Here is a 6,423-nt window from a genome sequence, read left to right as displayed (position 1 = left end):
GGTATCTGCTTTGACAGTACATACTGTATGAGGAAATTGTAATGGTACAGACGAGTTAGTATTGCCCCTGAGCAAGGATGGTACGCACAATACCAAAGCATAACACAATTTTCTCCTCAGTTTTCCAAACCAAGTGGGCCATCTTCTATGGTTGGGGAAGTGGGCTTTCCCCTCTTGGAGCCTCTATACCATGTTTAGCCAAATATTTACTCTTCTCTGGGTCAGCGGAGCTCTCCATACTCATATGGAGTTTTGAGCAGATTTTTCCTCCAAGAGAGTTGAAACCGCCATCCTCGGATGTTAATTAAGATCTTGTGGTCCCTGAAGAGGACACCTCTGAACTGTTGGGGCTTACATCACACAGAAACCTCTTATGAGTTTCTTACTTGCCTTAGCATTTGACAAGTGAGTTAGCGAGCTTCATCGGGTCTCTTTTAGCGTCGCTCATATTGAACGTTGGTGACGGGCCTCGTTCCTCTTCGTCCCTGAGCTTGTAGCTAAAACCCAGGATCTGCCAGGATTCCATTGTTTCAGCTTGTGACCCATAGAGATGTAACCAACAATCTTGATCAGGTACTTTTGTGTTTTGTAAAACAACTTGATCTCACCTGCAGTACCACTTCCTCAACATGAGGAGAATGAAGAAAGAGGTAACAGTAAATACTATCTTCTCCTGGCTGAGGGATGTCATTGATTGTACCCATTCGCCATCGTCACCTTCTACTCCGGGTGGAGCATGGGATAAAAACTTATGATGTCAGGGGTAGTAGCTATAACCCTGTCATTCTGTAAGAATCTGTGGCACAGGTTCTCCAGGCTGGCATGTTTACTGTCCATTACCTGTTGGAATTGACCTACAGGAACCTAGATACCTTTTCACTAGGACCTGTAGTAGCTACACAGCCAGTGGTATAGCTGCCTCATGTCCTTTCAGAGGATAATTAGCGTCGTATCGAGGGTGGAGGTTGCTTGTTAGACTGGGATGAAAGTGAAGATTGACTGCTCCTTTCCTTTTACTTCCATCTTTCCATTTATTGGAGCACAGCATCGGAAACTCTGTTGACTGGAATCAATTCATTTGCAGGCAAGCCCTCTTTTATGGTAGCTTCTCTATTACGGGGTATAGAAGTGTTGTTTCACACACACTTCTGTGTTGTAACCAGGCATAGCCATCGTATACAGATGCCTTACGGGTGGAAACCAGGAAGAACATTTGGTACGCCTATGCCTTGTTACGACAGATTTTCTGATCTGCTTCTGTTGTTGCACAGGCCGTGGCCCGACTGGTATTGTCAAACCACCTGTCCTCAGGATAAGTTTCCAGTCAGTTGGGAGGCACCTTCCTCCCACCTAAGGATGAGTCTCCCATGTAAAGGACGAAGGTTTGTATAATTCGTTTTTCTAATTATACAAACCTGGGTCCTATACTCATACTTTCCCACCATCACCAACCCCCTAAAAAGTCCCAGCTGCAATCAAAGTAACTACTCAATGAGCAAGCTGAGGGGTGGGGCTTCCCCACACCCTGCCAGGTAATTTCCGGCCACCCGTTAACACCTCGTTATAAAAGTTTTGATTACTGTAATCTGCAGTTTTGCAGTTATCTCTCCTATGTAAAGGACTCAGGTTTGTTTAGTTAAGAAAATTATGAATTATCTTAAAATTCTTCATATCTGATATATGTCCCATCTGTTTGCTGATCCATTTTACTTGCGGGTACATGTGCATCTCACTAACTGGGGAGGTCATGAAAAATAAACTAGACCTAATTCGGGGGTTTGAGATGGAAGACCTGGCTTATTAGCTGGTAGTATGTATGGTGAATAGAAAAAGGAAACATGAAGTAATAACAACTTTTTTCACATGTTTTTTTATTTCTACTATTTTACTTATAATCTGTTAATGACTTGGCCATTTACTCTACCTTTTGTCAGAAAATTTAGTTTAGAGAGAGTGTGTGTGTATGTGTGTCATATGCAGCACTATCAATTTATTTCTTAGTGATACATGCATGTCTACAAATATTTTTTGTAAGACTTTAGCTGTTTTTTTTACTTATTACCCTTGGTGATATACCTTTGATTTTTCTTTTTCCAGGTGGATGTTTGTAAGATCATCATATGAAGATTGAGGTGCAAATTATAACAAAAAGTAGCTGCTCAGACTTCCTCCCAGAAGGGGAGGGTTTTGAAATCTGATAAATAGTTTAAGTTTATTTAAGACACTATAAACACACATTGGTGCTACCGAGTTGAGTAATTGTGTTTTGACGGTGATATTGTAAAGAACAGGCTAAGAAGGAAATAAAAAAAACAAACACTGAAAATAGTTTAGCATTTTAAAATTGTGTTACTTTAAAACTGCCGATTTTGTTCTATAGTATAATACGGTATAGCTCGTCTGAATGATACTCAGTAGCTAAGAGATATCCTGTGACTAAAATAAATTCGAGCGACATGGCCTGAATGGATATCAGCCTCTGCATGGCTGGTGCATCACTAAGGGTGTCACGGAACGGCAAAGATGAGTAGATCACCGAACCTCTCAAGACGAGCCTGGAAATTACGTGAGTAGAACCCTATTTATTTTCCAGTTTGACTTTGCCTTGCTATGATATAAGCCTCGCCTAAAAGTTACTAGTAGTGTTGAGATTTATATGGAAATGTGGAAATACGTGTTTGTGTGAATAATTTCATGCATAGTGTACATGCATTCACCTTATTCGCGGCCTTCCCTTTTATAGTCTTGTACTAGTTTATTAGTACGGTTTAAGGAAGGGAAATATTACTGACTATATATAGTGACAAAGATTAAAAGGTATGTAAATATGTTTCTAAGAATTTTGAGGCATCCTGCCTTCAGGTTGTGTTGTTAGTCAAGCATTTTCATTGAGGTTCTGCCTTTTTATGTTAGGTTGTTAACAGTCTTATCCAACAGTTTTATTTCTGATGCTATAGATTGCACATATTCCACAGTGACATTGGCAAGTACTGTACCAAAAATTCACAAATTGTATTTAGTCGTCATCATCATTTCCTCCTACGCCTATTGACGCAAAGGGCCTCGGTTAGATTTTGCCAGTCGTCTCTATCTTGAGCTTTTAATTCAATACTTCTCCATTCATCCTCTCCTACTTCATGCTTCATAGTCCTCAGCCATGTAGACCTGGGTCTTCCAAATCCTCTAGTGCCTTGTGGAGCTCAGTTGAAAGTTTGGTGAACTAATCTCCCTTGGGGAGTGCTATATCATAGTTAATTTATTATCCTGAAGTTATCGAGTTTATTATTGGTGAGGACATGTAGAGGGGGTTAAAATCACCGAGTTAAGTAGGTCATTTGTTGTTTATCGTAGTTCCTTTATGAAAAACATTACAATCCATTAGTCCTCAGGTTATGAAGTCCCTTGTTAGTTAAACATCGTTCTGTTTGATATGGAGCAAAAAATATGATGTGTAACAAGAACTATACACTATAGTATTGCTCACACTTGAATATTTTAGATATCCCACAACTAGCAGTATTTCAACGTGATTTTGGAATAAGCTAACCTGTACTGTATATGATTTTGATTAAATTTATAATGTTTATTTAGAAAATCAACTGCATGTACTGTAGTTCTAAAAAGACAACTTAACATGTTCAGATTAAGAGGTAGACATGGTTTGGATATTTTTAGTTAGTTGTACAGAAGTATAGAAAATTCGTTTGCTTAGGTAATGTGATAAGACAGAGTGAAAAGTCATTAGTCAGAAAAATGGTGCATGCAGGTCAGTAAGGAGGTTCCTAGACACAGATAGAATACAGTAAAGAGTATCTCATTACACTTTTAGAAAATTACAGCTTAAAAGAATGTTTTCAAATACGGTATTTAAAGTGTAGTGTAGCTGATACTATCCATGTTTGTAAGAAAATATTTTAGATTGACATATATTTTCCCTGTTGGGGCCCCTGGGCTTATAGCATTATGCTTTTCCAACTAGGGTTGTAGCCTAGTAAATGATAATAATAATTGTCCTATATGCTTTAGATTAGTGAACCAAAATTCCTAACCCTCTCTTCAAAGGGGTACTTTGTGTGGTTATGTCTTAATTTATTCAGTCAGTATAATCTTAGGCTAGTATTTTTTAGAGAACAAGTTAATTACCTCCACCAATGAAGTTGGAAGGAGGTTATGCTTTCGCCCGTGTGTGTTTGTTTGTGAACAGCTTCCTGGACACAATTCTACTCGTAGAGTAATTAAACTTAGAGGTATTAACTGTTATGTAAAAGCTAGAAATAATTACATTTTGAAAGGTCAGGGTCAAAGGTCACAGTCAAGTAAAATGTTCAATTCACATAATCAGCCATAAGTTTGGACATCGTTGTCACAGAAACTTCAAACTTGGTTCATATATAAGTGTATGAAAATCCATGCCTATTAATACATGTTAAGGTCGAAGGTCAAGATCAAGCAAAAGGTCAAGTTCCGGTCATCAACCGTATGGCCACAATTTTAATTGTTTAGTAATGAAACTTTAAGGGATTTTAAACTATTATATAAAGAACTGGATATGAATAAATTTTCGAAGGTCTAGGTCACCGACGGGCAAACGTCCAAAATCAGTCCAAAAGATCGAGAAATAAGCTGCCGTGGCGGAGGTCTACACTCTCGGAGTGCTTTTCTTAGTTTTATATTTTTCTGTGTTAGTATGTTACAAGGATTTTATTCTGGAGTTGGTCTACCTCGGAATATAATTTTGAACCAAGAGTTAGAAAATTGAGGGATGTCATTAAACTAATTGATAAGGAATATAATAAAACAAGGGTTATATGTTATTTGTAGGAGGGCTTGATCCAGAATTAAGTTATTTTTGAAAAGGTTACCTGACCTATCAATTGAGGACATGGAATCATATATGTGAAGTATGAACTCTTTAGTTCTTAGTCTTCTACCAGAACTTTCTATAATGTTTTAAGGGTCTTAGATTATATAGCAATAAGGATACAGGTATGATTAAGACAGCTACTTCTTTTTATTTAAATTTTTTTCCATGGATCCAAGAATAGTTAATGTAATTAGGTTGATGGATACGTGTTGACGTGGTTGAAAAGTATGTTGGTGTAAACATGGCTGTCCTTTGGAAACAGATCAACAGAATAAATGTGTGGTGCCTACTTGTTTGTTTATTATTGACTTAGCAATCTCTCTCTCTCTCTCTCTCTCTCTCTCTCTCTCTCATGTGTTCGTGTGGTTGAAAAGTTGTGTAAACAATTTTTCCCTATGGAAATATGAATAAAGAATAAATGTGTGGTGCCTATTTCTTTATTATTGACTTGGCAGACACACTCTCTCTCTCTCTCTCTCTCTCTCTCTCTCTCTCATGTGTTCGTGTGGTTGAAAAGTTGTGTAAACAATTTTTCCCTATGGAAATATGAATAAAGAATAAATGTGTGGTGCCTATTTCTTTATTATTGACTTGGCAGACACTCTCTCTCTCTCTCTCTCTCTCTCTCTCTCATGTGTGTTTGCGTGGTTGAAAAATGGTTTAAACAAGGTTTTCCTATGGAAACATAAACAAAGAATAAATGTGTGGTGCCGAATTGTTTATATATTATTGACTCAGCAGACTCTCTCTCTCTCTCTCTCTCTCTCTCTCTCTCTCTCATGTGTGTTTGCATGGTTGAAAAATGGTTTAAACAAGGTTTTCCTATAGAAACATAAAGAATAAATGTGTGGTGCCGAATTGTTTATTTATTATTGACTCAGCAGACACTCTCTCTCTCTCTCTCTCTCTCTCTCTCTCTCTCTCTCTCTCTGTTAGAACTACTTGTGTCAGGAAACTCAAATCTCTTTATAGATGAATTCTTTCTTACGGATATGTGTAATCCTCTCAATTTGCGCATCAGACATGTCCAAAGCTTCTTTTCAGATTTGCTTCATCTTTGGTTTGACGTTTTATTCGAGGCTTTTTTCGATTTATTTTCTTTCTTTCCGTTTAGTGATGGATTTTATAGCGTGATCATTCCAAAAGCAATTTTGATTTAAATGCATAGATACATGAAGCCTGGCTTTAAGTCTTATCTTTGGAAACTGAATGATTTATCCTTATTATCTTCAAAAATTCATACTTGCAGGGATTGTTGTTATGTTGAACAAGCTGACATAAGTCTCTTCTTATAGTTTATTTATGAAAGATCTATTTTAATGCTGTTACTGTTCTAAAAGTACATTATTTTAATTGTTCATTACTTTTCTTGTAGTGTATTTATTTCCTTTATTCCTTTCCTCACTGGGCTATTTTTGCCTGTTGAAGCCCTTGGGTTGTAGCATCGTGCTTTTCCAACTGGTGTTGTAGCTTGGGTAGTCATGATAATAATAATAATGATAACTGATAATAATAAAGATGATAATAATAATCATGAAACACTTATGTTTGTATAAGCA

The 6,423-nt window shown here is 37.2% G+C and overlaps 1 non-coding gene across 1 annotated transcript; it reads left to right on the top strand.

Moving 5' to 3' along the window:
* On the top strand, positions 1–112 carry LOC137646168 (U6 spliceosomal RNA). Its single transcript, XR_011045425.1, has one exon. It is a non-coding gene; the product is annotated as a U6 spliceosomal RNA (small nuclear RNA).
* Positions 113–6,423: the final 6,311 nt, after the last annotated feature.

Source organism: Palaemon carinicauda, chromosome 8, assembly GCF_036898095.1.
Source record: "Palaemon carinicauda isolate YSFRI2023 chromosome 8, ASM3689809v2, whole genome shotgun sequence".
Classification (NCBI taxonomy): domain Eukaryota; kingdom Metazoa; phylum Arthropoda; class Malacostraca; order Decapoda; family Palaemonidae; genus Palaemon; species Palaemon carinicauda.
Note: the sequence above shows the minus strand (reverse complement) of the source record. Positions and strands in the feature narration are given on the sequence as shown.